At 28.5% G+C, this 20,823-nt stretch overlaps 1 protein-coding gene across 1 annotated transcript in view; it reads right to left on the reverse strand.

The window, feature by feature from the left end:
* The window catches only part of LOC148235628 (solute carrier family 41 member 1-like), a 58,225-nt gene extending 37,402 nt beyond the window's left edge, over positions 1-20,823 (reverse strand). The window contains exon 1 of the mRNA XM_088184593.1: positions 20,736-20,823. The gene's annotated coding sequence lies outside the window, so the exon portion shown is untranslated. The remainder of the gene's footprint in view (positions 1-20,735) is intronic.

The raw sequence follows: 20,823 nt of genomic DNA on the forward strand, positions 1-20,823 counted from the left end.
TTTAACTTGATTGTCTCCCAATTAACCTTGTTTCCATTCGTCCAAGCTTCCGCGAAGGACCAGTATAAATGACACTTGGTTCGTTCATTATCCCTGAACTAATTCACACCAATTACTGACAATTTTCACAACTGCATTTATTCATACATATCATTTATTAAATATTCTCTAATAATGTGACGAAGATTTGTCTTCCACAAATTTACTATGAATATAAGTTTACGTCAGCATAATAATTACGCCTATCAATCAATAAACAGTTTAACCGTCAGACCGCACTTTAACACAAAAAATTGTCGGAAAGGCATTATTACTGAATTACACATTCCTGGGGTTAACTACGTTACCAGATACAGAATTTTTAATATATCGTTACACATATCATACAGTGTCTATTAATAAATTCGAATTTACTGGTACAATATATTTGAATTGCACATTCCAGAGAATAGCTACGTTGACTAATCTATCGTTACGTTGTTACTCAAGACAAAGAGTTCAATAAAATCGTTATTGAACAAAAACAAAGAGTCTGGTTTCACCCCCAAATCATTGCCATTTGGAAGAACGGTAGACTTTCCTATATTCCTCGATGGTATATAAGTTATAACACTACCAGATCATCAATCAATCTTTGATCACACTATCACTATTACATCCGATTTGGAATAACGAGAGTTAATCCGAACACGCACCAAGTAAAACTAAGCCGAATCGACGTGCGATATATACTAAAGTGAGTTATACATATAAAGAACTTTCAATAAATTATTACTACTTGCTAATTTTTCAACAGGTGAGATTATAGTTTATAGTATTTGTACTTTTATCGCGCATTCGTCGTTTGATTAAATATAATCCGTTAATGATTGCTAATGCGTCTAGTGATATTACCGTCTCGTAAAATTATTATTATCAAAATTATTATAAATTTAATTAGATCACAGTCTGTCGCTGATTTTTGTCGTCGAGTGCGTTCAGGGTTCGAGGGTTGTTCGATAAGTCTTATGAAATACATATTTGACATGTCGAAGCGTTTCTTCCTTTTCTGGCATTCCGATCACGCGCGTGTGACGATTTTCCGGATCAACAAAGACATTAAACACGCGCGCGTGTCGATAAACCGAAAAAGCACGTTTTCTTTATCCGCGGGTCCGGTAGGCCAGACCACGATCTGAAAACTACCACCGAAACGTCAGATGGCCAGTTGGACGCATTTCACGCAGAAGACCGTCATACATGATACGAAGATTAGGGCACAATTAGGTCACTTGATTTAGTCTAAATCAGAGCTACATTAGTTTTTGACCAATACAAGTCAGACTTCGAATAAATCAATTCGATTATCACAGATAATGTTTTCTAAGATTTTCCTAATCTTACTGATGAATTTCGTGATGATGATAATGATGTAATGAAAAAATATTTTCACCTGAAATCGCTTCGAGTAGATCGTTTTAATGTACTAAGACAAATAGAGAAGTTGAGTCTTAAGTTCAATATCCAAAAGTGTGCAATCTAATAAGGTATTAATTAAACAATAACAAAGAGTCTGGTTCCGCCCTGAATCGAAAACTAACAATGACATTTAAATATCGGTGCCAAATGCAATGCATATCTATCTATATTTGCTAAATATTCATTCAAGACATTTTTTTGGCTCGTATTTTTCGGGTCAGAATTTATATTAAGTGGGCCAGAATATAAGCAGTCAGAATAAATATAAGATGGCCAGAATTTAAATTGGAATGATCAGAATATTTTTTTTTAGTCAGTATTTATAAATAATAGCTAGTATTTATATTATACGATCTGTAATTTTAACCTCAAGGTCAGTTTTATATTGACAGATGGTCAGCATAATAATACATGATCATTATAAATGTGTTTTAGAGCCAACTTATTTTATTGGATTCGCAACATTGTCAGATTACAGCAAAACAAGTCAAGCATGCTCTCTGTCCATACGTACATACAATTAAATAGATTCATGGGGTGCTCACTGTTCTGAACCGCACCTAACCTATCCATCAGTTTAGGTTCCAGATATTTTGTAATATATATTTAAAATTAATTTATTGCCCATTTATTTATGTTTATAAGTGTTCTATTAGATTTTTATTTTGATCCAAAATTGATTTAAATTCTGACCATTTAATCTGTTGCCATTTTTTATTTAATTATAATATCTTTATAAGACAATAACAAAGACTAGAATTAGCATTTGTCTTACCCTATATAAGCCAGAATTAATTTCACTAGAGCTTGAGTTAAACAGAACAGAACTACCACTTCGCTTCCAGCTTGGAATAAACGATATTTTAGCCGCACTAACGATCATTTAGACGATTTGAAAAATAACCTCTTATTATTGCACGAATTATACGGCAAATTAAAAAATAAGTTATAATCAAAATACCTTGTATTTATAAAACTAAACACGTGTACTGTAAGATACGGTAAGAATTTCAATAATCCAATTAAAAATATGCAAATTTAGCATAATAAAGAGCATATGGACGATTGACGAATCTAGGTCGGCAATAATGCTGGCTCCGGGGAATTTGGTGGGCGATCGACGAGGCATGAAGGGCAATGGAGAAGTAGGCAAAACTTTTTTGTTCCAAAAATAATGTTGTGCGAAAATGTTTTACGTGTATTATTTTCATAATAATGTTTTGCATAAAATATAATGTGTTTTAGGATATTTTTAAAGTGGCCGCTGTAATCGTTTTAATTACTTACAAATTTTGATTATTTTTAAATTGCGAATACTATTTTTATAAATAGCAATTCTAAGTCGCATTTAATATTTTATAAATAGCAAATATTTTAAACTTTTTCTTTATAAGCTTAGGGGTATGTCTAAGAAATACTAAAATACTGCATCAAATAAGTACTGTTTGAACTATCGTTTGTAATTATTCGACGGTAACCTAACATGTGGTCACCATGAAACTTGAGCTTTTACAAGGAACGGATAGAAGTGGAGCGAAATTCTAACTTGATTGTCTCTTAATTAACCTCGCTCCCATTCGTCCACTTGCTTACATCGTTCATCACTACCGAATTACTCGGCGAACTGATTCAACTTAACTGACAGATGAGAAACCAAAGATCAAAGGCACTCGATTTTTACAACTGCAAGGCTCTACGACTCTTCTCATATTGCATTTATTCGATGATATATGTATATAATGAGCTATTTAAGCTCATAAAGAATATATTATATATATTAAAATAAAAATAAAAAATTGCGTTGAAATTTGGTTTCTACAAATTTACTAATAATATGAGTTTACGTCAGCATAAAAATCAAATAGTTACTAATCTGCAATTATCAATTGATTAATAGTTAAATTGTTGGACCGCACTTTAAAAAAATATTTGTACATACATATTTCGGTAAATTAAATGAAAATGATTACAGTGATTTGAGTGTATTTTATATTTATTTACTTGAGTGTACTTCGAATTTACCTTATCGATTTTAAATGAAATTTTCATGAAAATAGCCTTAAACTAGCATTTATTTTCCATCCATGGCCACAAAGAGCATTATATAACACAAACTACAGCGCCGTACGGTAGTTATGCATTTTAATTCATTGCCTTATTATCTAAAATATTTGTAATGCAAATCCGGAATTTAAATTGAACCAAATAAAATTCAAAGCTACGGATTAACAACAACAAAAAGTTCGAGCTAATCTATTTGCGATAAAGTAATAAATAACATTCTAAAAGACAATTGCTTTACTCAACGTTTTGTAATTGTCACTGTTCTATTTGTAATGAACATTGATTACCAGATAACAATTTAACTTAACGATTTAGAATAATAATTATTATAAACGATGAGAAATAATGATGATCGTTTTATAATAAATATAATTAATCGACGCCGTGTAATACCGACTTTCATGTGACAAAATGATCTTGTATATAAAAATGTAAACATTTATACGAACACAGAACAGTTTCAATGAATATATTAACTACTATAAACCACTACATATTTATTTTAACGAAAAAAGACGATGACAAATATTTTGGAACAATAAAACTGTGTTCTTTTGTATAGTATTGAGCACGCAATTGACGCACTTTGTCCGTGAAGTTTACATTGTAAATAAAAAACAGTAACATGCTACTGTAAAATGTTGACAATAATTAGCTGATACCATAGTAAAAAGCAAATAGCCCTTCAATTCAATGACTATTGTTAGCAATTAACTATTGTCATATGTCAAATAATTAGTAAAGACATTCATTATATTAGTAGAATATAAATTCCAGTATGACTGATATATTGTCAATTAAATTCCAGTATGACTGTTCTATTGTTCTATTGTATCAATATTTTTTTTAATAATTTTCGTGAATTACTACAAGACTATGATATAAATGTAATTACACTTCATAGTACAATTTTTAAGAAACTAACCTCAGCTTAGAAAATAACAGTAACGGTATTAATAACAAAATCCAGAAAGGTTATTTAGAATCATACAATATTATATCAAAGATAATATATTTTTTTCTATTTAAATAATTATTTTTGCTATTTATACAGTGCTACTAAAATTGAATATAATTTATAATTAATATTTACTATTTCTATTCTAAATATACACTCCGATTCAAACTACGACAGTTATCGTGTCTTCAAACACCTTTATATCCGACATACATACTTAAGAATAATACGTATGTATTATATATGAAAATAAAATAAAAAACACTTTTTTTCAACGAAATTTATTTTTTTATTTTTTATTTGAAACATATTAAGCTGGCTTTGTCGAGATATTTTTAATAAAAGTAAATTCAAATGTACAGGGTCGGTCATTTGTTTTTGAACTTTTAAAATAACTTCTGGGCGGAAACCGCGTGCAGGAGAGGCGCGCGGAGAATTGGTCCTTAGAAATTTAGTCGCAATGGATCGCTTAACGGGGGGAACAAAGCATAAAATAATTTTACAAAAACAACGATTCTAATATAATTGTTCGGCGTCTTGATATTGACACTCAAATATTGATTAAACAGAGTGAATCAATATCCGAGTGTTAATTTACTTAAAGTTTTTTTTGCTTTGAAATTTGAAAAACTACAGTTTAAAAGAATAACATATCGTTAATAAGTATGTCTATGAGATGTAACGGTTTTTAAGAACACAATAACTACTGAAGTTTTATTCAGATCGAAATTAAATATATATTTATTTTTATTTTTTATTCTTTATTACAGATATGACTATTATGACTTGACGGGTTTCCCTAATACGTCATGCTACTCATTATACAAACAATAATGAACATAAGCACTATCCCACATATTTTTTCCAGCTCCTGATAGCTATCGTCGAAAACATATTTGGGTTTGGAAAGCTCGTAAAGAAGCTGGATGGCTCGTGCAAGAGGAGCGTTCTCAAACGCCGATGCAAAAATAGAACGCGATCGCGCATTGCGGTTTGTATCCTTAGTAATTATCGGACGGTCACCCACAAATGACCATCTTTCAATAAGTAATGTGACGGAGGCAGAGCTAAACAATAATATGATTTATATAATAATACAATTTCATGCTCTTTCATTCGCAAAAGGCAAATATTTATTCAACAACGCCATATTTATTTTATATCAATAAATTCTATATTTTGTACAATATTATTAAACAGTTCTTTCAGCTTTTAACTAACTGTATATCTCATCACACGACTCAGCCAATATTCTAGAAAATACTAAATAAATTTGAGTTACAGTGTTGCAAATATTTGATATAAAAACTCAATAAGCATAGGAACAACATACATTCCAAATTATATGAGAAGATATTTTCCTTTAGTATTTTGTATTATTTCACAGAAAAAGTTTGGATTTTAACAGAAGAGGAATAACTTTCAATATGCGAAAAAACTACCTCATGTGTAAAAAGATTTATATTTACAAAAGCTGACTTTTTTGAGATTTTATTTAAATAGCTGATACGTACTAAACCTATGTTTTAATTTTTATTTAGGCACAGGGAAAATTTTCACGAAATTAACCATGGGTCACGCAGTGAGAAGCTTATTTTTTTCCAAATGCTTATAGTACAGGTTTGCACTTTTTAAATCGCTTTTGAGCGGGAACCGAGCGATGAAGCGCGGGAGTATGGCTCTTGGAAATTTAGTCGCAATGGATCGCTTCATGGGGGATTCGTTAGCCTGTTATTAAAAAAATGTAATCCCAATCAAAAATCCTTACACTATAACTATTAACATATTTATTTACTAAAAATAAATAAATTTTCAGGTTTTCTATTAGACCGTGCAGGTTTAATTAACGATCTGGTCTCCTGATTACAAGTATTTAAAACTTTTTCATTCTAATTTTAATGCACGTATTCATTACATACTGTAAGTTCATATTTGTTTTAAGCAATAGTAAAAAAATCAATGACAAAGAATAATTTACTCACACAAAATACAACACATTATGATTATCAAGTATTTTTCCAGGACAATTATTATAATGCGGGACAATACTATAATCCGGACATAGTCTAACTTTGTATTTTATGACTGATTTCTATTTTTTTAAACATATGAAAATATATATATATGTATATTTTGTTCGTTTTTAATTAATTTTAAATTAGTAATATGAATGTTATTTTAGTTATAAATGAAAAAAGTGTATAATAATAAAAAAGCGCAATTCACGCGTTGTCACTGGTTCATTAACCAGTTCTTAGACTCAGTAGTATTTTTTGACGCTACCATCCAGATTTCAAACATCAAACAGTCCACTATTATCCAACATGACGTATAAGTCAATGGCATTTTCAGAAATAATAATAGGCCAAAGTCTGAAGTTAAATGTGTGAAAATTCCAATTTTCCACTAGATACGTATGTAAAACAGCTTCATGCGTGACATTTTTCTGTAACATTGGTATGTTATCTCAATAGATTGTATTCCACACGTAAAGGCGATTAATTGACAGGATATGCAAAGATATGTGTACTATACTCAAATATCTAAGGTGAAGATCGTCACGTATCTGACAAAATGATAATAATATGGCACGAGCTGATATAAACTTTAATTAGATGAATCTTTGGCGTTTTGTTACACTTTGAATATAATATCTTTTAATTGATATGATTGACCTTTTTATTCACAGGAACACAACGAGCAATTGCACACGTCGATCAGATTGTGTAATATAAAATTAGCAACATTTTTTACATTTTAAAATCAAGATTAAAATTGACTATGTGGTTGACCAGATAATTCAGTTTAATTTCATTTATTTAATAACCAAATAAATGAGAAAATACCATGTCTTTAATTTACAGACCTCCCTCCACATCCATAAAAACTAAATTACATAATGTTGTATTATATGTAAATAATGAAATCTTTGGGTTGTCGGGATCACCCTAAATAGTTTAAAATATTTTTTTGAAGTAAAAGACACTTTTAAATATCCACTACTCGTATCCGTTATTAATTGGATCGTTGAACCGTACTTTAACAACAACAAAAAATATCGAGCTATAAACTACTTTATTAGATTAACAGGATTTCGAATGTCTTATTTGACCGGTACATATTCCAAATAGTTGGATAAAATCTGTATTAGTTAAAAACACTAAATAAATAAATGTATATAAAAATAAAATATGAATCTAATTCAAAGATACTTTAATTGTTAAATGCACTGCTAAATCAAACTCACTTTGTGAATTTTTTTAAATATTTTTAAAATTTATCCCTTAAAATATAACAGTTTTATCAACACCTTTCAAATGCGTGTCAAATTAAGCTAAAGTTTTTTTTATATCAGCAATATAATAATTTTTTTTATTAAAATATCCTAAGTCTTCGCTTTGATATCGTCACAAAAAGGGCTAAAAGGGTGTCTTAAATCTGATCTATTTACTATATTTTAAGAATCATTCCGTTGTAACCTGACAGGCGTAAGCCCAATGCGTTACAACGGGATAAATCTGTACCAACTGAGTAAGTCAATCAAATCTACAAGTAAGTATAATAATAACCACATCTATATCAATAATTATAAATTATTTCGTGTAATATAATTTATAACCAGTAGACGTCACTGCAACTGGGGCCAATTTTTTTTATAATAGTGCATTTTTTATAAATAAAAATTCGAGCGTCACTGCCGGGGCTCGAACCCGCAACCTACGAACCTCGAAGCCTGCGAAAAATAACTGCATATACTTTAATTGTTTAATCTGATCCAACCATCAATAACACTAAAACTATAATAGTTCAACTCTATAGAGATACAATGATAAACTTCTATTTACTTTAAAAAAATTAATATTACTTATTAACTGTTTTATTTATATAAATAATGTAACATGTTATTATCGTAAAAAAATTGAAATATAATTGTAAAAATATTTTTTTATCAAAATGATCTTCAGATGTAAGGCATCTCTAAAAACGATGAATTTAGACGAAATTATAAAAATAGACAAGAAAGGTTTAATGGAAAAAATACTGCTTAAATCAGACTCCTAAAGTTGCACTGTGTATATAGTTAGTATTGCTCTGCAGATGCGAAAATATAAATAAAAAAATAAATATTATAATATATAATACACCAAATAATTTACACTAAAGAAAACTGCTAGAAATATTATACTTTAGTCACATAATCCAAGGCTTAATCACAGCAATCTTTGACATGTAAGTTAATCGTTTTATAATTTACAATGAAATCAATAAAGGGCCTAGGTACATTAAAGAAATCTTAATTGCCAATTATTCAAATCAATTTTTCGATAAGATATAGTATGTGGCAGATAATGTAATACAGTGATGTATTTTTTATAACGCCAAATTTCAATAAAGGGCTACTGGTACTACAAATGTATTTATATAAAAAAATCATATAATACTGTTGCAATACCTATGAAAATAATATAATATATAATTATGTAACGTAAAGTTGTTACATGATTTTATTCATTGGTTAAGGACATTTAAGATAATAATAAATCCATTTAGATTTATTGTAATATATTAAATAATATTAATAATAATCCTACCGTAACAATAAAACATAAAAATCTAGATTTTTTCATATTAAATGATATTAAAATACACACATAAATAATGCAGGATAAAAAACATATTGGGATGTATTAATAGTTATCATACTGTAAGATTAAATTTTATTGTAATTTTAAAGCATAAAAATGTATTTACTGATTAAAGCGATGACAAAGGATAAAGCGATTAGAACGTCAACGATATTAATCAATAAAGGGGTATCGGACTAATCAAGGTGACAAAGTGAGTAACAATTAACCTTTTACAATATCTAAGTAGTTCAATTGATAACTAAGAGATTAATAAAGAGTTCGTATGTGATTCGAATTAACCTTTCAGATACCGTGCTAAATATATAGTAGCAACAAAGGCGTATCAGTAAATACCAGGATATAAAAAATGTTTTGGATTATCTTCAGTATCAGTATCGTTGCATCAATCACGTGTTTACATTGATTTTATGAATTGTATTCTTTAGCAACTTAATAGGGCTACTAAATTGAGGTGAAATTGTTCTGTGAATTTAAAAATTGAATTTGGTAGCATATTACTTATTTTCAATAAAAAACATAATGGATTTAAAAAAGTGTAAAAGTCGATAAAATTAATTCCTCGTTTCAAAGGATGTTGTCAGTTGTAGCACGTTCATTTAATATACTTAAACATTTTGCACGCCGTTAGAATAGATCGTAGATAAAGCTTGGCCTGAAGTTTAGTTAGAAACATGAGCTTGGAAGTGGAAGAGTTAATAGTGAAGGAGTTAAAAGTGCAACTGAGAGATCTACATAAGAAGAGAGAAATATAAAGATTCTTTAGGAATGTAAAAAACTTCACAATAGTAGGCGCGTACGGTGAGCTACATTCCCTTTCACTCGCTCGCGCATTAAGTGACGAGAGTGAGTGAGAAGTGGGCGTGCGGAACGCATGTAACGCACGCCCATATCTCTCACGCGAATGAGCGAAAGGTATTGTATCTCACCGTACGCATCTGGTTAGTATTACTTCAAAAAGAAACTTCTCCAATGTTAAAAAATTAGTCTAAGGTTAATTAGGAAGATTTATGTATATAAAAGTATAAAAAAAAAAATTTTAATATCTATTTAACTTAGAACATTTTTTCAAACACATTTATGGTTTTTTTAATTTTTAATATACCATAAAGACTTTTTAACTAAGTTACAAAATTTTTAATTTTTTTACGTTAGTTACGATTTTTTAATAGACGCCATTTTGAAACAAGAAAGCGGATTTGAGTGACTACGAAATATTTGTAAGAGCTACTCTTAGAACAAATAATAGGTCGATATGATAAAAAATACGGCAGTTATTTTGTCTTCATTTGTATCTAAGGCAAAAAAATAATGGTGATTTGATTTTTTTGTGTTCTGAATAGCCGCCATGTTGTAAACAGATGGCGGATCAGACTAGCTAACAAACTTTGCTTTAAGAATATATTTTATGACAATATTATCATTTTTTAATTTTTAATTTTTTTGAATAGTCGCCATTTTGAAATAAGATGACAGATTAGGTTAGTTTCCTAATGATAGAATTATAATTATAGTGACGATATTTATCTATCATAATCCAGTAACCGTTGCAACAATTAAGTGGCAAAAGACTTGCTAAAAGAGTTTCATACAACTAAATGATTTGTGTCCCTTGATTTTTTTAAGAAACGACGCTTTTTTTCGTCGGTGTTATATAAACGATACTGCGTATTTTAGTGGACATCCATCAAACAATATTAACAGTTTCAAATCAGGTGAACTTTACTTAAACAATTGCACTATATGATGAGAACAAGTACCAAACATGACGGCGTAGCAAATAATTTTATTATAGTATGTATTTGACAGCAACAAATAGTCTAGTTCTGCCCCGAATTACCGCATTGAAATGGAAGGGAAGTTGAACTTATTTATTTAGGCTGAAACTCTGCCGTACTGAATTACTTTATTTTATACTTCAAACAATAGCTTCATTCAATATAACACGATGAAGCAGCTGTTTCACATCGTTAGGTTTCGCAAGCCTACTTAAGAACAATAATATTTGATTGTGCTGCGGGTATAAATAATATATAATTTAGTATGTAGTATTGAAATACTACCAAACAAGTTCATTGTTAAGACCAAGTTGTAAAAAATATAGTTAAGGCCAAGAAAAACGGTTAACGACTAATAAGCGCGCGATTTGAATTGGCATCTAACACATATTTAAATAATAAATCAAATTAAATCCATGCAGATTGGCAAGCATTATATGTTCAATATAGATATTCTAATAAATTGCTTGATTAACTAAGTCAGTTTGAATCAAGCCTTGAAAGATGCATAAGACATCGAACTCTTATCAAAAATACAATCACTGCAGTTTGTCACGCGTGCAATCAATTCATAAAGCAGGAAAAATCTGACAAAACACAGGGGGTTTCTTCTCAGATAAACAGGTGACCGATTCGGTATGCAAGATTGATTCTCTTCGATTGGCAGTTGCAGCACGATCACAAAGCCGACGGTATTTCCCCGGATTTTATGATATTCCGGATTGGAAAATAAAGTGCATCCTTTATCCGCAATGTCCTCAAAGAATGGCAATATGGTTTATTGTGCGATCGGTTGAAAAACTGCTAAAACGAATCGAGCATTGATATTTGCACTTTTGTTTTGACACATCTACATAACTTCAAAAGTGCAATCGCTCATTGAAAAGTATATACAACTGAGTTGAGTGTACTGTTGGGGTTTGAGTCAATTGCACAATAATTAATGTTGATTAATGTTAATTGCATAATCAGTTAAGTACAAAGAGGCGGGATGAATGATGTGACGTCTAGAATCAATATCAGACATGTAACTTACTTGTAAAAAAACATTGTATTTTATCGGTCATTAAAGTAATATTTATCTTTTTCAAGTTGAAAATATTACGTCATAAAAATTGCTTTATTACAAAATAAAATAATATTATATTGTAATGTGTTTTTTTTTTTATAAATTCGTGCGTTTTATATTTAAAAAATATTTTCTAATATAATAGCAACAATTGCTAAATAACAAATTTTCCACATATTTAAAAAAAAACAATAAAATTTTCGCTGCAATGTATTAAAACAATTTGTTTATTAAATATATATTTAATAAACAAATAAAAAAATGGTCTGTTGATTTTCAAATATAAAAATGGGTGTTGATGCAACATTAGTATTATTTGTTGTCAACGAAGTTAAATATTATATAATAATATGTATACACTAAGTGGTCAAGGCCACCACGTGCTTAGAAACAGCATTATGTATGATTGTAATGAAAAAATACCGTATCTAAATAATTCGAGATATGGTAAAAATGAAACTTTTCTTTGTATTTCATTGATTTTAATTTGAGATTTATTGTAAACAATAAAATCATTTTTTATTTATTTAATACACATACTTTTTTAATTATGTGTTCTTGTAAAATTACTGATTTATTATTATTTTATCAGCTTCTAAACAATGAGACAAATTTTCTTGCATTTTCATTGTTTGATATATCAATTAATGATAATATAATGCAGAAGTATTTTCCACTATAATAATAATATATTAAATATTTTAAGCTATTTTTAATTCTCATAAACGGATTTATAACATTAAATTGTTCATTTGTATATAATTTAACTATTACTCAAAAGATCTATAAATAATCGATCTTGAAATTAAAAACGATAAGACGCTTTATCAAAAGATTATTTTCGGTAAAGTTCTAATTTTAAAACTCGAAATGGTTTAATCTACATTTTATTAAAAATAGTAAACAATGTTCATTGAACACATCTGTAGTATTAAATTAATCTAATGATTAATACAATATCTGTTTGATAATCGGAAAACCCAACAGATAATTTTCTTAGAATATATCTTGAAACGTTGATTAATGGAAATAATAACGTTAATAAATACCTGCATTATTAAATTTATCCTAAAGTTAATTTATCGATTCGAGAGATGATGCTAGTTAATTTATAATATTAACACAGCAGAAACTTTAAGGAATTAGCCATTTTTCGTCAATACTCCGTCATGCCAATAATAAATCATTCAGCCCTTAGATTATGTACATCTTGCACTTAAGCCTACAATTACATTTTTAAGCGACCTCAGATATAGGAAAAAAATAATTAACGATGCGATAAGATACGTTGATTTTAATCCAAAGTACTTACTACGCGTCAATTTTAAGTATTGATTACATTTCAGATAGATCTGATGACAAAATCAATTTCGCATATAGATTAATAAAATACGCATACATGTACATAGTATCTAATTTTTAAATATCAGAATAAAACAGGAAGCTTAATCGTTAAACTATTTGGGAAATCTGATATCGGCTTGTAATAAATAAATTACGGTTCAGTTGTGTTTATCGATTAAACAATGTGTGGTGAATTAAATTTGTACTGTGTCACGTCATGACGTCTGTAAATATTGTTTAGCAGAAAAGAACATCGATAAAGATGATTAAACGTGGTTTGTTGCTTATGCAATGCACGTGTCTCGTCTATAGTGTAATTGACTTGCTCGCCGATTTAACAATTGAACCATTTTCATACTTTATATTGTACTAACTTGCTACGCCCAATTTTGTTATATACAAAAAATATTAAAAATACACAGCGCGCTCATCATGCTACTCAATCATAAGGAGGCAACCATAATAAACAAATTTTGATATTGCGTCACACATGAAAATTAGTTGTCTAATATTTAAACTATGCAGATTTATAAAATATTAAAAAAAACGAGGAAAACGATTAAATATATTATACCCCCCCCCCTAAATAAACATAGACATACACACAGAAAAGAAGCTAAATTACTATTATATATAAAAAATATTTATTTTTAAATCTCTGTCCTGCGATTGGACAGTCGCCTTGAGGGACAGTAACGGTATATGTAAGTACACAGGGCATTATTATTTTTTTTGTAATGAAATTATTACATCATCGCTCTAATCAATATTCTGTATTAGTTTTATGAATAATGATTTACATACGTAACCGTGTAGTAAGATTTTTTTAACATTCCTCAAAAAACTGTTGTAAAGCAAAATTTAATTAATGCAAATAGTCGCTTAAATATATTTTTTTTATTATTAGAAACTGAGTACTACTAAAAATGAACAAAAAGTTTATATTAGATTAAAATATATAGTCACATAAATTATTATAATGCAACAAAAACAATGCACATTAAAAATCTCAGGAATACCATTGATCGTTGCAATTATTTTTTTGCAAGAGCTTACTAAAATCATATCGTATAAGCGTCAAATTTTAAAATCATATTCGAGAGAATATAAATTAAATAGTTCAAAAGCACTTTCAAAAATAGCCTGAACCAATAATATGGTCGGTGTCAAATACAAATAAGGGTGTTTCTTTATTCCATTGAGGAAACCAGCAATATTTTTATTTTTGCCGACTGTCCTAGGAATGCAAATTCACACCTCCGTACAATATTCCCCTGGCCGTACTCGTTTTCTATTTCTAGTATTAAATCTATTAACTATCTCTATATCTAGTATTAAATCTATTATATATATATAAGATTATGATTTTTTTATAAATTTATTACAACATGTAAGAGTTACTAAGATATATCTTAGTGATTTTCGTTCATCTTTACAAAGAAACGAGTTATAAAATTATTTGCGAAATATATGCAATTTTATATTGCATGAATATTTAAGTAATAATTTAAAAATCTATATATATCAATGAAAATATTGTGTAACGATATCGACATTGAATAATTAGTAAAGCTGTCAACAACAACAACAACCAGCAGATAACAATTAAAGAATCTAGAAGTTTCCAGAGTCGACTTTAGATTACATATGAGTCCGGAAAATTTTGACATGTGGTTCGCGTGGTTACTTTTCATGTTTTTCTCTTTCTTCTGGAACTGACTGACAACACAAAACGAGGTTTATATAATTACACGTATATTGTTTACTTATCGAAAACTGCTTACGTGCCGAAAAGATTAGTTTTTCAATGCCGATCACGCATAACGCACCATTGAGTCTGTCAATCAAGAGGTGTAACTCTGCATACAGAATGTTCTAAATTTCTTTGCTTCTATTTTTCTATTTATATACATTTGAAGGCCATGTCTAATTTTAAATATTATAAATTTTGGATTATAAAAGAAAATGAGCGCATATCTTTAAAATATTTTTTTAAAGGAGTGTGAAAAATTTTTTCACTACGCGACTAATTCACATTTTCTTTAGAAAATCAATATTAAAAAAAGCATTTCAAAATTTATATTAAGCATAGTGCAGAGTGCACTGAAAATGCTATCATAAACATATTAATACTTTACAGGCCGGTGACTCAAATATGCGTTATTATAAAACTAATGTGTCATTTAATATCGGTAAAATCACCATGAATATTTTTTTATAATTAGCCTCGTAAAAATCATTATTTAAAACCTCTATTGAAACTTTTAAAGTTATAAAATAAAATGTATGTATATATTAATATATAAAAAACAGATTCAGCTGAAACACACTGAAGTCAGTGCTTTAAGAAATATTTTATTTTATAAATAAAAATATTTTTTTAATTGAATCTAAATCTATAAAATATCATAATCGATCGAGACGATTAAAAATAATTTAAAAAAATGCTGTGTTATGAAATATATAGATCTACTATCAATATATTTGTACATATACTTAAATGCATATGTACACTTCGATTATTTTAAGAATGTATTACCAGCCGAGAACGGTAATACGCATAATTTTGAATTTAGCTAAAATTATTTACTGGCATAATAATGGGTAATATAAGTGACTCGTAACGTGTATGTGATCAATACAAGTCATGCGCATGTCTTGAAATATTTTTGTCTCAATCGATAGATTCTTAGATATAATATAGCATAGATATATAAATCAAATTAATTATTGTTTCGCAACGCAGATATATATCATATATTTTCTATTAATCTAATAGTGCGTTCTATTTTAAAAAATACACGATTATTTGAATTTCATTGTGTTTTATATTTTTGCAATGCATTATGAATATTACCATTCCAATTTGTATAGCTTTCGACAAACTTTTTTAAACTTTCTTAAAAAAAATAGTTTTAAATACACTCGCTATTTATATTAAGCATCAGAGCACATAAACATTTTTTAAGAGAACAGAGCTGAATAATAACAAAAAAAATATTTTTAAATTATTGTATGTACACAGAGAAATGATTATTATACATTAATATATATAATTATAGCATAGTAAAAGAGGCGATAATCGTACCTTAAAATTACAATGACAATTTTATAAATATAATTTTATGATTTAAATTAAATTCTTTAGAAGTTTAAAGAATAAAGGTGTATCAACCAATGACTCATGAATCACTGGTTGTGAATAATAACAATATAATTAAATGCCATTTTTTGTGTACAACCGTCCTCCGAACATGCCGTGTGTATTTTTTGCAAATACTCGCATTTTATTTTTTGTTTAACGGTAAATGATTGAGTGAAACAATACTTTCGGACTGTTAAATAATGATATAATGTCCCTTTTCGATAATCTTTAATTGCGTTTTGAGAAATAGAAGAATAGCTGGAGAATTTTGCATATTGAAAATTGTATTTGATATGAAAAAATCAAATATTATATTGAAATAACAGGTTCTGCCCAGGTCGGAAGCCCTAGTCTAAGCTTAGCCAAAGGATCCCATTATTGCTAGCATCTATAAATATTATACTTTTGCTAATAAAGATAATCTTTCGAACCATCCTGTACTCGTAACAATGTTTATATGCGTGTGATACAGATTTCATTGATCTGGTAACAAAAAGCATGTTTCTTTTATTCATTTTTTTAACAAAACGTCTCCAGAATGTTAATATTTATGTATGTGACCAAAGTATCAATTATTGCTTCCGTGCTGTAAAGGTTAGGCGGAACAAAGTGCAAAAGTTTCGATTCCGTGACGTCACGGGGATTTGAAATTGGCGTTGTGCGTCACATACTAATTCAGTGACGTTCAACGTGCCAGGAACGTACCAGGCGCAATACTTTTTGGAATTATCTGAATCTAATTAAAGAAATAAGACAAGAGGCGATAAACTAAATTCAGAAAGTACAGCAATACACTAAATAAAGCCTTGACATCAATACACTAGGCTGGAAGTCGCTGTTATAATGTGTACTACTTTTAAAATTTGCCTATTTTAAATATGTTTTCGCACTTTTGTCGTTTTGCAGTAGTTGGCCCAATTTGTTTAAGACGACAGGATGCTAAAATTTTTCTAATCTTGGATAATTTGGCACAAATTGATATTAGGGATAAGCGTGCGGACGAAATGATAAGAATGTGTTTGTGCAATTAATGAATAAAAAGCCCATCTATTTTACAATTTAATCCAATACGAAGTTAATTTACTTTTTTAAGTCGTAGAAACTTTTAAGTGAAGTTTACAGTTGGAGAATGTTATATGATATTTTTGGTAATTGAATCGCTAAATGTATAAAACATATGTATGATTTGATATTTAAATAAGTTATTATTGAATCAGTAGAAAAAAATAATTTATGTCAAATGTTTCATCTGTATTTTTTACAATTTTTCTATAAAAACACTTAGTAAATCAATAAAAAAATAATCTCTACTATACTAGATCATATATAATATTTCCTAATAAAAATCAGATTTTGGCGTGGCACGGAATTCCAGCTCATTAACAGGCTGTCAAACAAAGACAATTAAATATTAATTAAATCATCATACTTCGCTAAATCATCACGTGGCAGAGCCTCACGTTTTACACCTATAATACTAATTTTAACATTATTTCTCACCTTCACTATAAAATAAACCGTGGAAGCCTCACATGTGCGCTTATCCGACGGATCTAACAATCAAGAAGTGTAGTACTATTATATTTAACTAAACAGGTTCTCAACCCTCCATATGTAAAACTGCAATGAATATAAACCAGTATATTTTACTGTTATAAACTTGAATCTGGACCGACAATGGTGCGAATTTTGCAGCCCATTAAAAGTCGACGCTTACAGAGCGACATTTACATTACAATACAAATATGTTTTAAAGCATATTCCAAGAAAATTGAATCAAGTCGTAACGTATTGAGTGAAGGTAATTTAAGCTTTAACAAGAACAATATCTAAACATCTGGAAAACACGCAGATTCTGTGTTCATTTTTCGTGCAATTTTATGTCGTCACGTATTACTAGAATAATAGGACTAATGTATGAGCATTTTCACAATATTGTTAATAACTCTTAAGTTTCTTATCGTTTTATAATTTCCATTGTTATTTCTAGTTATATAAAATCAAAGTCATTATTATCACCTTCTGTTAAAAATAAACACTCCATAGATCTATGTAACATTAATTTTCTGTTATAATTATAAAAATTAATATATATGTATATATATTAAATTTATTCACCGATTCTCAATATGCGATTCTTGAGACATAAAATTGCTTACGAAATATATATAAAGATCATCACTATTTGAAGCAGAAATACCCGATAATTTAAGGATTGCTTCAATTATACCTATAGCTAAAATAAAAAATAGTAAAAAGGTTGAGGAAATAAGACCAATTAATTTATTGCCTTGTATGGAAAAGTGATGAAAAAAGTAGTAATCAAATAATTGAAGGGTTTCATTATTTCACAAAATATTCTGTGTGAACAATAATGGGTATTCAGAGAAAAACATTCCACCGAGACTGCATTACAAGTAGTGATAAATGATTGGTTATTGGCCAATGATTCAAATTATTAAAGCAGTTTTCTTGAATTTCAAGAGAGCTTTCGAAACAATAGACAGAATATAATGTTAAATAAATTAGATATTTTTAATATGGTTTAATAATTATGTAAAAAAGAAAAAGTAAAAATTTTAAATAAATTATTCCTACTCCAAAGAGAAAATAATCACGGTGTACTACAAGGGTTCAAATTAGGACCATTGCCATTTATAATATATATAAAAAATAAATAATCAGTAATATAGAAAAATGTAAATCTGCTTACATGTAATAATGTTAAATAATTGTAGATAACTTAAATTATGAATTAAATCTATTAGAAAAATGGCTATAAATAATGTACCTTAACTAAATGAAAATAAAATTAAATAATTGATAATATAAAATATTTAGGAGTAATTATAAATAAAAAAACAAATTTTATGGAGCATTGTAATAACACAATCAAAAATGGAATATATAGTATATTAATTAGGATGAGAAATATGTTAAGTATAAATACAAAAAAAAATAATCTACAATAGTATTATATTGCCCCACTTCAATTATTGTGCAACAATAGTATACAATATGTGCTTAATAAATTAGATAAGACGATGTTGTAAAAATTAAAAAATAGTAAAATGATAGTAGTTTTAAATAATAATAGATTTATTAGTTGTAAAAGTATGATTGAAAGTTTGGAATTCTTGGATATTCAAGAAATGTTTTAGTATTTATAAATACATAAGTTAGAAAATAATATGTTACCACGGTGTTTTAATAAGAATTCAATAATAAATAATGCTGTACTTAGATTTATTACTAGATAATTTAAGGATAGTGTATGGAGGTGGGAATTTGTATAATAATATTCCTAGGACAATCCGCAAAAATAAAAATGTAGCGGATTTCCTCAATGGAACAAAAAAATACATTCTTGCATTAAGAAATAAATTATTTATTTAAGAGTTCAAACAATGTTTCTTAATTTTAAAATACGTGTCTCATTTTATTATTTAATTTTAGTAAGGTACATATAATTATACATTACACACAGAAAATTCTCTGAGTCTTGCTTTTTAGAAAATGTTATGGTATGACATTTATTAATGCTTAATGTAAATTTATTTACCTAAAAGATGAATACTCTGATGTATTTGAATATTTAAAATCGTTTTGAGTGAACAATTGTTGTGTGTATGTCATTTATAAATATAATAGAAGAAACAGCAACAATAGTGGATCAAGATTTGACCTCCACAGAATTTTAAGTATTGTTTTTGGCGAACGACTCTCGAATAAGTATGGAATTATTCATTTACTAGAATTCTATATAATACATATATTTGCCTATTCATTTCGAGATATTGTATCATCTATGTTAAAGATCATTGACATACAACTTGTCAGTTTATATTTTGTAGTATAATAAATAATATAGAAAAACAAATTAATTAAAGGTACACAACCGGATTATTTTAATTACACTTAAACACTATTGCATAAGCTGCTTATACGCAGTTTAGTGTCAGTTAACTAAAAAAGTACAATTAAAAAATAGTTTAACATGAAAAGTCGGCCATAACCCCGAACATGAAAATTGCGCAATTATCGATATTTAACTTAAACTGACATAATTCGTTCAACATTTTCATTATTTAATTTAATTACAATTATTAAATCGCATTTTATGTGTGAATCGATTCAAATAATTTGAGCTGTCACCTTTGACATTTAACTCGGGCTGGTGACATAACCTCAAAATGATACGTCTCCAGGGATGAAACTCTTAAGGGTGGTCCGTCAAAGGGTTGAAGGTAGGATTAAATTAAAGAAAACTGACCACATGTTCGGCTCGTGTCGTCGCTCTGCCGCCCTCCGGTCACGTGCGGCTCTCGGGGGCGGCTGACAGACGAGTCGGGCGCGCATGC

The sequence above is a fragment of the Plectrocnemia conspersa genome, unplaced genomic scaffold (assembly GCF_051122295.1).
Source record: "Plectrocnemia conspersa isolate PC_06_02 unplaced genomic scaffold, ASM5112229v1 ptg000004l, whole genome shotgun sequence".
In the NCBI taxonomy this organism is placed as follows: Eukaryota; Metazoa; Arthropoda; class Insecta; order Trichoptera; family Polycentropodidae; genus Plectrocnemia; species Plectrocnemia conspersa.